The following is a 15567-nucleotide window of genomic DNA, read 5'->3' on the forward strand; positions in this document are numbered from 1 at the left end:
TGAATTTGCTTTTGGAAAAACTGTGAGTTTTGCATGGGATGGGGGAGTGTAGAAGCGAAACTATATATATACATATCTCTTCTCGCATTGGGTGGCAGTTCCCTGACACTGAGAGCAAATCATCTCAATCTAAGAATGCTTCACTTTATTGGAGATCGTCACTACAGATTTTCTAACAAACAGCTTTTGAGACAATAGCCGATATTTCATGTCAGTGATTAACATTTGGGTACATTCTGTACAATTCAGTGATGAAATCCTTCAAGGCATATTGTCCTCAACAAATCAATCATTTTTTCCCCCATTAGATAAAAAGTGGAAACTTGTTTAGGGGGAAGCGCTTTGTTCTTAACCGATTCATCATTGCTATTTACACAAGTATGCCTTTGAATCAGTGACAATTGAAATAGAACTTAAAAATTTTACTAGATTGATTGAAATATTCCTGATACTGATGTGCGTGTGCATTGAATTGAGTGACAAGACAGAAGAAAGGAAGAAAGAAAGAAAAAAGAAAGAGAGAGAGAAAGAAAGGGAGAAAAGAAAGAAAAGAAAGAAAGAAAAGAAAGAAAGAAGGAAGGAAAGAAAAAGAGAAAGAAAGGAAAGAAAGACAGAAAGAAAGAAAAAGAGAGAGAGAAAGAAAAGAAGGAAAGAAAGAAAGAAAGAGTAAGGAAAGAAAGAGAAAGAGAGAAAGAAAAGAAAAGAAAAGAAAAGAAAAGAAAGAACAGAAACGCAAAGCGCTCCTGGATCTCCAGAAAGAGTTAAGGCATTTCTGAGCTTAATTATCAAGCTCAGGAAGGCAGGCATCCCTGCTGTCTCCTGGCGACACACGGGAGAGATCCATGACAACAGTCCACTTCCGGGAGCCTCCCCCTCAACTTGAGAGCTCGGTCTACATGGTAACGTGGAGAGTGCTGGTGATGAGCTCATCTTCGGTGCATGACGGCGCAGTCCAGAGGGGGAAGTCGCTAGGATTAACCCAGACCCACTGAACAAAGCCGAGGAACACGTGTCCACGGGATTTGGTGTGATCAGTTCTTTTCTTCGCTATGTCTAGTCTCTTGATAAGCCCATAGACGTTCTCCACTTCTGTCCTCTTGTTTTTATTTTTTTATTCTTTTATTTTTTTAGCGTTTCCTTTTGATTCCTTCTTAGCATTTCCATCTCTCTGCTTACCTTCCCCGTCTGTTCTTCCATGGTGTCCGCCTGTTTTATGATAGCCCTCGGCATATTAGTCACAGTTGTTTTAGATTCCGCGCTCTGATGATCCCAACATCCCTGCCAGAGCCGAGTGTGGTTCTGACGTTTGCTTGTGTGCTTTGTCTTTTGGTGTATCCTGTGACTTCCCGCTGCAAGCCACACATGAGGCACTGGGTACAAGGAACCGAGTACTGGCTCTTGCGGTTTCTGCCTGTGAATTTGCACTCTGGTAAGTTGTGATTCTCTGTAGCCCCCTGTCTGTCTCTCCAGTGCTGGGGGCAGTGGTTTGCTCTGGGACCTCAGTTCTTTGGTGAGACTACGAAGACTTGTGATTTTCGGTTTGTTCAGCATCTTATTTTCTTTTTTATCTTGTTGCTGGAGGCAGGGAGGACTTCTAAACTTCTTGCACGCTGGACCAGGAGCTGGAAGTCAGTGTGGTCAATCCTTTCTGAAGCAATCCATGGTTCCTCCTCAGTCAGCAGGATGAAGGGTATTTGCCATCAAATGAGACAGCTAGTAAGGACACATTTTGGCAGGGAGACGGAACAGAGACTATACATATAAACACACGAACCGATTCGTTTTCTCCCTCTCTCCATTGCCCTGATGCACTTCCCAAATAAACCTTCTATTGGTAGTATGGAATTTGGTTCATATTGGAGGACAAGAAGTCGGGTGTTTGTAGGTAAACAGAAGTTTATTTTTGAACAATTCCATGCTATTTTTTCTTGGCTTCACCCCATAAACCCTAAGAGGAACATCGAAGAAACAGAGACGGACACCTGGAACACTTCAAGACTTGAGGAATAAGATCTTGGAGACAGCAGTGGTAGTGTTGGGAGTATCCCATCTGGGGGAGATCAGACTGGTTCTCTTGACTCTATTATCGAATGATATACTCCGCAAAGGCAGCGTGCCCAGCTTATGGCAAAAAGCACCTGTTGCCAATAAACGTTGGGAGTGACGGTGACTAGTCTGACCTATTCTCACTGCCTTGTACACAGCCTGGGACGCAGAGGGTTTGCCGGGGGGAAAATGAATGGAGTCTGGCAAGTACAGCACACTGCCCAGATTTTCTTTCTTTGCTCCGGAGAATAGAAATGAAGGGCACGGGCTTACATTTGTACAGTTAGTGAAGTTATTTATAGGAAATAACCCTTGTGGTATTTCTGGGAGCATTTGCTGGGAAAAGTCAAGCACTGTCTTTCCCGTCAAATATTTAAGATGGGAAGATTTAATTTTAATCCTGCTTGATAGTGCTTGGGCCAACTATAAAATTATAATATTTAAAAAATCACTTCAAAAGACTTTTCTTTTAGGAAGATTATCCTGCTAGGCTTAAAGAAGAAACACATCCTTATTGGAGGGATCCTTCTACCGTTATATTCACTCCATAGCTTCGCTCAAGACCATTAACCTTGTCCCTGGGACGATTCACTTGTGCTATTCGCGGTGTCCCCCGGATTCTAGAATAAAGGACAAACCAGTGTATTCGTAGTTGTTTCTGAATTGTTTCTTTCCAAACCGAAAATGTCCACGTAGGCGTGCAAGCGTCTCTCCTGCCAACCAGAAGGGGAGGAGAGTGGCAGGGATGAAGGCTGAAGGCAGACGTCCGCCCCGCGATGCTCGTGGAGCGGCTAAGTCACACAGCTCTCGTAATTAACCAGCCGAGTTCCAGGTCCAGCGGCTTCCCGGGTTCAAAGCCACACAAGTTAAAGTTAATCGAGTACAAAATGGCTTAAATTGGTACACGGCAAGTCGAGTGACGGACAAAGTAGAAGAATCCCGTGGCTGACGCCGGCCCCTCTCCCCACGGCCCCCCGCCCTCCTCCCTCTGAGCTCTGGTGTGAACTGCCTGGAAGACAGTTGCCATCAAATTATCTCCGTCTCGAGGGACTTCATGCTTTGGCACTCCAGCACGGATGTACGCGCGGCTGCTAATGAGAGAGGCCCGCCATCCGGGGATGCAATCCCGCATAGACATTTCCACCAAAATGGATTATTTCAGCCTCGTTGGTCACAGATTCTGTAGTTTTCCAGTGATTCATCTTACTATTAATAATGTCAGAGAATCTTAGGCCCTTGAATTAAATAATCATAATAGGAGCCACGGAGAGCGCTAGGCTGAGGCAGGGCTGTGTATTTCGGCGTGCACACTGTCAGGCCTGATAAATCGGATCCCTGAAATAGTTTATAAAGCACTGAATTGATGTGGCCGTTGGTGAGGGAGAGAATTAATGTTGCCAAATAGGCCCGCAGCCTAGATTGGATGAAAGCTGAGGAAAGCCTTTTCTATAAACGCTGCGTCCGTGTAGGAAATAGTTGCGGGGAGAGGGGAGCGAGTCACATGGGGAGATAATGTGCTTCAGTGACCTCAGGGGCGCCGCTCAGGAGAGGGGCTGCTTGGGGGGGCGCCCAGCAAGGGGGAGGGTGGTCACGGCTGCTCGTTTGTAATCGAGAACCGAGAGCACACGTGCCAGAGGGCCAGAATGAAGGCCTGTTTGAGGAGTCGGTGGCTGCTTTCCAGTCCTGTGGAGCTGTGCTGACAATTCCTGGTCAACGGAAGGTGTTCTTAGGAGCCCTGTCTCCTATCCGCCCCCCCCCTTCCCAGGCCGGACTCGGCCATGCGGTCGGCCAGACTCGGCCGTGCGGTCACCCTCTGGTCCACGCGACGTGTCGTGGTATCCCAGGACACGTCATGGGATGCGATATCTTTACCCAGGAAATCGAGCTCGTTTCTTGTTTCCCTAAACATTTCTGTAACCAAAGCCAGTTTGGGAAATGTTCGGATCACAGAGCTTTGAACATGTGCTAATTTGTAAGTACCGTTAAAATAGCATTTCAATTATTAGCGGAATGTTCCTAAAGTTCAAGGTTGGATTCCAGTTTGTTTGGTGTCAGAAAAGGTCAATCTTTCCATGTTTCCCTAATGAGTTCGCTATAGACTTTAACTTAACAGACCTCTGAGCATTTTCTGAACACGGCAATACTGACTCTTCCATTATTTCTGCCTCTGGCATCATCCATTTAATAAGATGTTTGTAGCTGTTTTATCTCGAGAAGGAAGATTAAAGCAGATAAACTAAGGTCCTCACATTTTTGCAACTTCTCATATCTGCATGATATTAAAAAAGTTTTTTTTAATGTTTATATGTTTTTAAGAGAGAGAGAGAGAGAGAGACAGAGAGGGTGGGGGAGAAAGCGAGTGGGGGAAGGGCTGAGAGAGAGGGAGACAGAGGATCCAAAGCAGGCTCCAGGCTCCGTGCTGACAGCAGAGAGCCTGATGCAGGGCTCAAACCCACAGACCGTGAGATCACGACCTGAGCCGAAGTCAGACACTTAACCAGCTGAGCCACCCGGGCACTCTTCATATCTGCATGATATTAAAAAAAAAAAAAAAGAAGTAGAAGGTGCTACATTTTTGTCCAAATGGACTGATCCAAAGGCAAAGGCAATGCCCAGGAGTCCTGTCCCTTGAATACATGCTTTGTTCACTTAGTTTCTCTTTTTTTAGGCTTTTCTAAAGGACTGGGATGGAATGGAAGACAGGATTCCAGCTCCTAAGCCCATGCATGATGATTTCCATCATGCTAAATATCTAGAAAACATTTAAAAGCAACATGTAAATAAATGTTGGTGTATATATTATTCAGCAACATGACGCAGTGGGCTTTAGGGACTGGTGGGAGCTTTGCTCTTTTTGGTGATGCTGTTGGGGGACTTTTAGGAAAGAAAGGATCCAATATGGTCCTCACATGGTGCATTTCTCTTGAGACCATAGGAGAATACTTACAGAGACCAGTAAGTGGAGTCACGGTGAAAGACAGCCTCCGCAAATAAAGTTGTGTCTTCCCTAGAAGCTGTGATTATAGTTTTCTCATCGCAAAGAATCTGGGAGACCAGATAGTCACTGGGCAGACAACTCCTGATGGAGGGGCAGCCTGCGGGAGGTTGGTCAGATTCTTCACTTACCTGTTTCTCAAAGTGCCTGATAAAGGGTCCTCCTTAAGCCCACCATGATTTATCATTGGTTAAAATAAGGGGGTGAGTAGGGATTTCAAGACATTCCTGGGAGGAATGGAAAACATGGGAACTTGGCTTTTCCCTGGTGAGGGAGGGTCCCACTGTCACTTTCTCACCTGAGAGTCCCAGCTCCCTTGGGGACACTTCTTCCCGCCCACCTTCACCTGCCTGGAGGCATCTGTGAGGACAGAAAAGTACTCCTCTATGTATCACGTTCTCACACTGCAACCACGTTCTGGAAGCAGAATGCTGCATCACCTCAGGGACCACGTCTGTGTGCCTGGATCAGAGAAGAATAAGTAGGTAAGTAGGGAGGTAAGTAGGGTGATCACTCACTTTGCTTTGCCTCGATCTAGCCCAGCTTTAAAACTGAAAGTTCCTGAGTCCCAGGAGCCAAGTCAGTCCCTAACTCTGTCCCTGCCAACCTGGGACGGCTGGTCAACTAAAATGTAACAGTTATGTGACTTGCCTTGAGTTTGAAAGACCATCTGCTTAGCTTTTTGTTATTTTGACTGGCTTTTATGTGGTTTTGTGTGTGTGTGTGTGTGTGTGTGTGTGTTATTTTATTTTATTTTATTTTATTTTATTTTATTTTATTTTATCTTATTTTATTTTACTGACAGAGAGAGAGCACATGCATGAGCTTTTCTGTGATGGGAGAGGGTTGTCATATACAACACCATTCTCGCCCGTGGTTGACTGGAAAGTCTCACCCCTGCGAAACTGAGAACTTTCATCACAAGCAGAGCGTTTTGCCGTCCCAGTCTCTCCTCTGGGTTGTGTTCCTCTATAACCTGCTGCTCACCAGACGTTACTTCCTGTCACCACCCTAGCGGCCTCGGTGGCTAACTTTCCGCTTCCTGGGTGGGCAATTCTAACTGACAAGGACCCAAACGGGTATAAAGTTCTCCTCCCCAGAAGGGCACAGTCTTGGGGGCGTGTCTTTCGAGAAGCCCCTCATTTACTTTCAAGCTGATGGCTGTGTTCAGGAGGGTTGGAGTTGCCTTGAGTCTGATTTGCAAATTAGCTTAACATTCTGCTTTGCCTGAAGTGAACAAAATCAGGATGATCTGGGTCTAAAGATCTTTGAGAGATGCAGGGTACGGGCAATTTTCCCCTAACTGAGTTAATTTGGTTTGGCCGGTTGAAGTCATTAGCAGGTCTGCTTTTCTTCGGCGAAACTAGCTGTCTTCTTTCTCCATACGTTGATGGGTTACATGGTAAGCTGGGAGGAAAAATCTTAAACAAAAGGCAGATGCAATCAACTATGCAATTTTCCTACTAGATGTGCTATTTGTGATAAAAAGGCAAAGGGATGTCTATACTCTGCCTGTCAGTCGATGTGGGTCCCGTGGGCTGGAGGGAGAGACTGATTACAAGTGCCCGCGTGCAGTGAGGACAGCGCCGTCTGGATTGAACCCTGGCTGTGCTGATTGCCCAGACGGTGGGGGGGGGGGGGGGAGGGCGTCTGCCCATCACGCTGCTTTACATATTCAGTGGGAAGCACACGGTTAGGTTAGCAGGAAGGACTCACCCAACGCTGAAGAATGTCTGACTCCTCGATCTTTCTTCTGAGTGACGGAGGTCTCTAAATTGGGAGTAATCTTGCATAGCCTGTGGGCTCCCTCCGTGTGGTCCAACCAGGTGAGCTAAGGATGAAATGTGGCAGCCGGTACAGGGCTGTTAACTGTAATGGACATGCCATGTCAAGAGCAATAAACCAGCGGGGGATGCCCAGACTCGAGGGCTGCTTTTATGAACACATCTAGAGCCTTATCAAGCAGCAATCACGGGCCCAGAGAACAGCAGCCTGCGAGGCTTTCTGAGGCGGGAGCAGAAATCTGCCCATTTGCCCCAACGGATTAAACAGCAGCTCTGCCTCCAGCGTGGCGGGATGGGCGTCAGAGAAGTCCCAGGCTCGCCCCTCGTCCGGGAAGGGGGCAACTAACAATTTAAAAGGAAAACATGACCTAGAGCTACAAAATGACCACAGAGCTAGGGAGACAGTGACATATGAAGTGGGTAGGATTTATCACACAGGGGAATTGGGAAACTCCGGGAGAGTCCTCTCCCTGAAATAAAACCCAAACAGCATCTCATAGCCGGAGGGCCCTTGTGCTGTCCCTTGGCCCGAGTCCCTGATTGATCTCCCGCCAGTCTCCCAGCGAGTCACGCGGTGGCCATATCATTCTGTTCTCTTTCCCCTCAGATGTGCTAAGATTTCTCCTGCCCCAAGACCTTTGTGCCCTTTCTTTCTTTTGTTTTGTGTTTAACATTTCTCTTTTTTTTTTTTTTTATTTCATTGAAGTATAGTGAACGTACGGTGTTCTAGGAGTTTCACGTGTACAACCTGGTGACCCCTGGCTGCATACATCACTCAGTGATCATCACCTAAGTGCACCCTTAACCCCCCCACCTACCTCCTTAACCCTTCTGCCTCTGCTCCTGAAACTTTGTTCTCTGCATTTAAGTCTGTTGTTTTGTTTCTCCTTGTCTCTGTTTTCTTTCTTGTTTTTTTTTTTAAGTTTATTTATTTATTTTGAGAGAGAGAGAGAGAGAGAGTGAGAAGGGGTGGAGAAGAGAGAGAGGGAGAGAGAGAGAATCCCAAGCAGGTTCCAAGCTGTCAGCACAGAGCCCGATATGGGGCTCGAACTCAAGAACCATGAGATCCTGACCTGAACCAAAGTTGGATACTTAACTGACTGAGCCGTCCAGGTGCCTCTGTTTTGTTTCTTAAATGTCTCCATTCTTACGAGGGCTTCTGTCTTTTTATCTCGGAAATGTCATCTTAAACTTTCTGTCCCAAGGAAGGTATCTCCTGCCCTCCATCAAGCTCCCACACCATTTAGAGATCATAGCATGATCTGTCATGATTGTATCTCCTTTACTGCTTTTTGTCTATTTTTTTGTGGTGTTTTCTCATCTTTCTCATCTTCTTTTGACTTGACTCGTTCAGATTTGCTTTTTGCCAGAGAGTAAGGGTTCCTTCATCAAAGCCATGTGCAGGGATAACTATGTGTCCTTAACATCTTTCCCTCCCTCTTCTCCCTTTCCATCTTCCCTAAAGGGAAGCGGGGGGGGGGGGGGGGACAAAAGAATAATGTATTTTTCTTCTAGTATTTGTTAGCATTCAAATAAAATAAATAATATGTTTCTACTCAGAAAAGCAAGTTATATTTATATGATCATACGATGTAAATTACATCCAATTAGATATATGATATAAACTAAATATTCTCCTTTTTATATTCCACGTCTGCACTCTGGCCTCAAATTTACCCCGACCTCCCAAGAGAGGTAACTTTGGTTAATCGTTTGGAATATACACTTTCGAACAATTTTCTCTCCATTTGTAAGCTTCCTATTGTGTCCTCGTATTACTATCTATTTATTGATTTCTGCCCCTTTCTTTGTTATTTCCTATTCTCTCTTTTCTTTGGGCTTATTCTCCTGTTCTTTGGGCATACTCTGAAGTTGAATGCTTAACTCATCAATTTCCTGCCTTTCTTCTTTCCGATGTGAGCATTTAAGGCTGAATTGCCCCTAAGTACCGCCTCAGCAGCATACGACAATTTTTGACATTTTCAAAATTATAGTCCAGCCCCCAGAATTTCTCATTGACATTATGATTTCCCCTTTGACAAGCAAAATATGTGTAGAATATTTAAAATTTTTGAAATGTTTTGATTTATTTTTTAGATATTTTGTGATTCACCTGAATTAATTGCACTGCGGTTAGAGAACGCAGTTTGCGTTCTTGGGGACACCCTTGCTGTGTCTTAAGTTTGTATTGTCCTGATTTTCCTCTGCTTCCTTTCTTTTTTGTCCTTTTCTGCCTTCTTTTGGATTGAGTGAATGCTTTTTAAAAAATGTGCACTGTCGTTGCTTATTATATAATTTGCATACAGAGAGACACATAACCTGAAGGGTCACAGTTCAATGAGCTGGAGCGAGTCCCAACATGTAAACCCTTTATTGAAAGATGGGATATTTGCAGCACGCCGAACCTTTCCACGGCCCTTTCCAGACAGTCTGCCCTCCACCTGGACACCCTACAAGCTGATTGATTGGACCTGTTCTGGAGCTCACGACTGTTGTTTAGCACGTTTTGAGGTCCCCCGGGTTACTGAGTGATGCACCTGTTCCTTTAAAAACAGTGTGGGGTCGCATTCCTAGTATGAACACACTGCACTTTCTTATTCAATATTCTTTTTTTTTTTTAAGTTTATTTATTTATTTTGAGAGCGAGAGAGAGTGGGCATGAGCAGGGAAGGGGCAGAGAGAGAGAGAATCTGAAGCAGGCTCCAGGCTCTGAGATGTCAGCCCAGAGCCTGACGTGGGGCTTGAACCCACGAACCTCAAGATCACGACCTGAGCTGAAGTTGGATGCTTAACGGACTGAGCCACCCAGGCACCCTGAGGTTGTTGAACTCTTAAATTTTAGCCCTTCTGTGCTGTGCTGTGGTATCTCAGGACGGTTTTAATTTTCACCTCCCTGACGACCATTAACACAGGGCATTTGCATACACACATCCACCGTTGAAATACCTCCTTTGTGAAGTGTGCGTCCTATATTCTGCTTATATTTGCAATGGGCCCTGGGGAGCTGCACTGTAGGGACACTGGATTTCTGAGCGTCTGTTGAGAGAGTTTTGTTTTGACGACGATTCAGCCACGAACGGTCCGTGATTCGTTAGGGGCTGGTTTCTAGCCTCTGCTTTGCTGGCCTTTGTGAAGTGTGTCTGGAGCAGCCCTTACACCCGAGCTGGCACAGCCCTGTAGCTGCGGCCCGGCCCTTCTCTGGGCCAGCCCCACGCCCTGGAGTCGGGATGTCTCCGTGCCCCGGCTGGGTGGCTTTTAAGAGAAAGGGTGAAAAGCACAGAGTTTTCAGCGGGGTTTTGCAGCCAGCTGGCGGGGGCAGCGAGACTCGCGCCACCTAGCGCCTCCCCCGGGAACTGCACGCCTTCTGGGCCCCAGCCGCCAGGGCCCTGAGCTGTGTCCGCCCGCCTCTGCCCTTGATCTCCGGTTATCAGTGTTATTAAGGCAGCCTCCCTTAGCCAAGATGTGCCCAGAGCCTCAGAGCCTAGGAGAGGTGATTTTGGGGGTCTGGACTGCTCAAAACTTGTTAATTTAATTAGCACAAATTAATGGGGGTTGCTTCTTTGTGCCATCGCAATAATTTTCGTAGGAAGGCTCTACTTTCGAACGGGGGCAAGATCTATACACATACGTGCAGCTGAGTGTCCTCTCGAAGGTTTAAGGAGCCCCTAGGAAGCCCTCTAGACATCCAGTTCTCTGCAGACCCCGTCTTCCCAGTACCAAACCCCACCCAGTCCACTTGCCTCAGCAGCCCTGACCTTCAACCTCTGTCTCGTCTGCACAGCAGGCTCACCGAGCTCTGTGCACACTTCAGGCTGTCTTACCGTTGTTTACACCGGGAGCGACAGCCCTTAGAGTCCCTCCCAGATGTCTTTTGTGTGTGTGTACTTTTTCTCCATCCTATGTTTGGTTGAGCTTGCAAATTGCACGTACATTGTTCGAATGTCTAATCATCACATTGGAACATGCACCTGTCGTAAGTCAGGGAACCAGCACGCCCAGAGTCACCTGTAAAACCAAATTGGGTTTATTGAGTGAGGGTGCGAATGGGGAAGCGCCTGAGTCCAGGCTTCCTCGTCGTCTTGCCAACCAGAAAGTCAGCCTGGGGTCTGACGTGGCCGCAGGGGAAGGCCCCCCGGGTAGGGGCCCGTGGTCCTCATGGGGTCCCAGTGGGTCAGACAAGCACTCCCGTGGTCCCACAGTGACCACCTGCCCTGCTTTCCCTGTGCAGCCTCACTAAGAACAGTGAGTGGGGTCTCGATGTGGTTAGAAGAGAGAAACCGTGATGAGGGTTTGAGAAATCACGCTAGAAGCAAAGGTTAGCAGGGAGTTTGTGCGTTGGGTCGAGGGGATGTGGTTGGACAGTTCAACTACGATAGGGCAGGAGATGGTTTGGGCGACTCACAACGAGCTCTCTGGACCACACTCCAGAGTGGGGAGCAGTCATCTTCCTTCACATTTGCGATTTTCACATGAAGATTTAATACTCTGACCGTAAAACTTAACGGTGCTCAGGTCTGTGGCTTGCAGCGTGTTCACTGGGAGAAGACACCAGTGCTCGTCAGCCGTCCCTCCTCTGTCCCTTAGCCTCTGGCAACGCCTCCTCTACTCTCTGTCTCCATGGGTTTGGCTGCCCAGGGACCGCATGTGGGTGCAGTTTACGGAGCACGTGGCCTTGGTTTCTTTCGCTCCGTTTAACGTTCTCCGGGCTCGTCCATGCTTCCACACGTACCACTGCTTTGTTCCTTCCTGTGGCTGAATAACAGTCGCGACAGACACTCGCCGTGGGCTGTGTGTCCATTTATCAGTTGAGGGGCATCTGGGTAGTTCACCCTCGCTGGCGACTGTCGAGAACGTTGTGGGGAGCCTGGCTGTCTCCCTCAGTCAAGCGTCCGGCTCTCCATTTGGGCTCAAGTCACGATCCCGGGGTCGTGCGACAGAGCGCCACACCGGGCTCCATGCTGACAGCTTGGAGTCTGCTTGGGATTCTCTCTCGCTCTCCCTCTCTCTGCCCCTCCCCTGTTCTCGCACTCTGCCTCTCTCTCAAAATGAATCAATAAGCGTCAAGAGAAAACTGATGCTGCTATGAGCGGTCACTTAGAGTTTTCGTGTGCACGTATCTTTCCGGTTCTTACGGATACACCGTCGGGTCTGCGATGGCTGGGTCATAAGAAGCTGTGAGGAAATGCCAAACCGGCCAAAGTTAGCCAACACTGTTATTGTCTCTCTCTCTTTTTTAAAATATAATTTATAGGGGCGCCTGGGTGGCACAGTCGGTTAAGCGTCCGACTTCAGCCAGGTCACGATCTCGCGGTCCATGAGTTCGAGCCCCGCGTCGGGCTCTGTGCTGACAGCTCAGAGCCTGGAGCCTGTTTCAGATTCTGTGTCTCCCTCTCTCTCTGCCCCTCCCCATTCATGCTCTGTCTCTCTCTGTCCCAAAAATAAATAAACGTTGAAAAAAAAAATTAAAAAAAAAATAAAATATAATTTATTGTCAGATTGACTGACAAACATTATGTACAGTGCGCTCTAGGTTTTGGGGGTAGATTCCCATGGCTCACAGTTTACATACAACACCCAGTGCTCATGCCAATAAGTGCCCGCCTCAATGATTGTCTTTTTGATTATAGCCGTTCCCGTGAGTGTAAACAGGGAATACACTGCAGGTTCTGTCTGCCTTCTCCTAGTGACTGATGACAGTGAGCACCTTCTTCTGTGTACTGGACATTTGCACATCTTCTTTGGGGAAATGTGCTTTGAAATACTTTGTCCACTTTTTACTGGCTTGTCTTTTCATTGTTGAATTGTAAGCACTCTTTACATATTCTGGGTGTGTCTTGTATCAGATATATGATTTCAACATTTTCTCCTATCTTTTGGGTTGTATTTTCACTTAGTTGACAGTTTCTTTTGAAGCACAATCATTTAATATTGATAAAGTCAGATTTCTGTATATTTTCTTTTGTTGTGTCTTTGGTGTTCCATCTAAAAAGCACTGTTTCATTCAAGATCACAGAGATGCTATCTTCAAGGAGTTTCATAGTTGAGCACTAGCATTTAGGTCTATTATCCATTTTGAGTTTGCTTTTGGGTATGGTGAAAGGCAGGGAGACAAATTAACTCTTTCACATGTGGATGTCCAGGCGTGCATTCCACAAGAAGACTATTCTTTCCTCAGTGAATGATCTGGGCACCCTTTTTGTAAATGAATTCACCATAGATGTAAGGATTTATTTCTGGACTCCTAATTGTCTCCCATTGGTCTTCTACACCCATCTTATGCTGGTACCACACCGTCTCAATCACTGTAGCTTTGTAGCAAGTTGCTTTGGCTATTCTACATCCCTTGAAATAACATAATCATTTTATTTTATTTATTTAAAAAAATTTTTTTTAACATTTTATTTATTTTTCAGAGAGACAGAGTGTGAGCAGGGGAGGGCTAGACAGAGAGGGAGACACAGAATCTGAAGCAGGTTCCAGGCTCTGAGTTGTCAGCACAGAACCCGACGCAGGGCTGGAACCCATGAACCGCGAGATCACGACCCGAGCCGAAGTCGGACGCTTAACCGACGGAGCCACCCAGGCGCCACTAACGTAATCATTTTAGAATCAGCTTGTCAACTTCCACAAAAACAGGCAGCTAGAATTTTGATAGGTATTTCCTTGAGTCTGTAGACCAATTTAAGATGTATTATCATCTTAATAAGTCTTCCAATTAATGAACATACGGTGTTTTTCCATTTATTTGCATCTTCTTTAATTTCTTTCAACAATGCTTTGTAGAAAACATTTATGTAGCTTTCAGTGTGTAAATCATGTAATTCTCTGGTTAATTTATTCTGAAAGATTTTATTCTTTTCAATGGTATTGTAAATAATGTGATGTTTCTTTAATTTCACTTTCATATTGTCCTTTGTTAGTGTATACACATACAACTGATTTTTATGTCAAACTAGAATCCTGCAACCTTATGGAACTCACTTATTAGCTTTAATGTGTTTTCGTGTGTGGATTCCATAGGATGTCTGAGGAGAAAAATCGTGTCATCTGCCAATAGAGATAGTTTTACTTCCTTTCTAATCTTGATGACTTTTATTTTGTTTCCATCCCGCCTAACCCCCCAGTATCATGTTGAATAGAAGTGATGTCAGTGGACATTCTTGTCTTGTTCCTGATCTTAAAAACATTCAACCTCTCAGTATTTTTTTAATTGCATTAGGAGATTTAATAAGAGATTTTGTCACACTCTTCTAAGGAGGCATTGGGAGTTTTTAAAATCTTGTTTAGGCTAATGTGCAACTACTAACATTAAGAACTGTTTTATTAGTATTGAGAAGAAAATAAAAGAAATCCCTAGGATTTGCAAAAAACAAAAAATCAAAAATGGTTTGTATATATACATGTACCCACACACACAACTTTTTACAAAGAACCAAGGAGAGGATCATGGGTGATTGGAATTAAAAATGCAAGTAGTGTAGGGCTGTCTTGGTGGCTCAGTTGGTAGAGCATGTGACTTTTGATGTCGGGGTTGTGGGTTTGAGCCCCATGTTGGGTGGAGAGATTACTTAAAAATAAAATCTTTAAAAAATGATTTAAAAAAGGAAATAATATAAAACAACATAGATTCAGTGGATTTGAGAATCTTTGCAAAGAGGGGCACCTGGGTGGCTCAGCCAATTGGCTAACTGACTCCTGACTTCGGCTCAAGTCATGATCCCATGGTCATGGGATCAAGCCCTGCATTGGGCAGCTCACCAAGCCCAGGCGCCCACTTGGGAATCCCTGTCTCCCTCTTTCTGCCCCTCCCCCACTTGTGCTCACACACACTCCTTCTGTCTCAAAGTAAACAAATAATACTTTACAAAAAGGAAATCTTTGCAAAGAGAGCAGAGACACTGTTGTGTCACTGTTGTGAAACTTTTAAATACTAAGACTGTTCACTTCTGAGTGCCATGCAAGCACCTCAAACTCCGTATCTAAGGATGCTGACACCTGTAGCCATCAAGAACTGAAGGATTTGAGATTTTTTTCCTCCTTGCAAGTCGACAATTTACCTGCCATCATTTCACGGATGTTGACAGGAGACATGAGATCCCGGGTCAGAGATGAAGGAAAGGTTATTATTCACAACACAGCAAGGAATAAGAACACTATTGCTTCTGCCTGCCCCCATGTCCTTAGGGGTGAAGCAAATGTGCTGAATGGATGCCCACACGTGCGGTGGGTTAAGTCACAGGAGAGGAATCCTGAGCTTGAGGAAAACGAACGCTCTGTAGCAGGAAGGAGACATTGAACACCAGTGTGGTGCCGATGTCTCCCCAGCAACAAATTACTTTTCCTTTTTTCTTTTGTTCGAGAGAGAGAGCGAGTGCAAGCAGGGGAGGGACAGAGAGAGGGAGAGAGAAACTCAAGCAGGCTCTGCACTCAATGGGGATCCCAACGCAGGACCCCCCACACGACCCTGGGATCATGACCCGAGCCAAAATCCAGAGTCTGTCGCTCAACCAACTGAGCCACACAGGCACCCCGCCAGGAACACATTTCTAAGGGAATAAAAAATAGATACAAAAGTTGTGGACGATTTGGTTTGCTAGAGTTTTAAGTAATTCCCATAGGCTAGGTCATTACATGTAAGAACAATAAAAAAATACATAGAGAAAAAAATTTGCGGTCTAAATTAATGAAAAGTGGGTTATGCAGACATACTTTCCAGTCAGGGCTTCTTAACACATAATTCTG

The 15567-nt window shown here is 45.7% G+C and overlaps 1 long non-coding RNA gene across 1 annotated transcript; it reads left to right on the forward strand.

The window, feature by feature from the left end:
* The first annotated feature begins 969 nt into the window (after positions 1-969).
* LOC147579565 (uncharacterized) lies at positions 970-2691 on the forward strand. Its single transcript, XR_015253194.1, has 2 exons — positions 970-1429; positions 1586-2691. It is a non-coding gene; the product is annotated as an uncharacterized LOC147579565 (long non-coding RNA).
* Positions 2692-15567: the final 12876 nt, after the last annotated feature.

This window comes from Puma concolor, chromosome B4, assembly GCF_028749965.1.
Source record: "Puma concolor isolate L17-30 chromosome B4, mPumCon1.1.hap2, whole genome shotgun sequence".
In the NCBI taxonomy this organism is placed as follows: domain Eukaryota; kingdom Metazoa; phylum Chordata; class Mammalia; order Carnivora; family Felidae; genus Puma; species Puma concolor.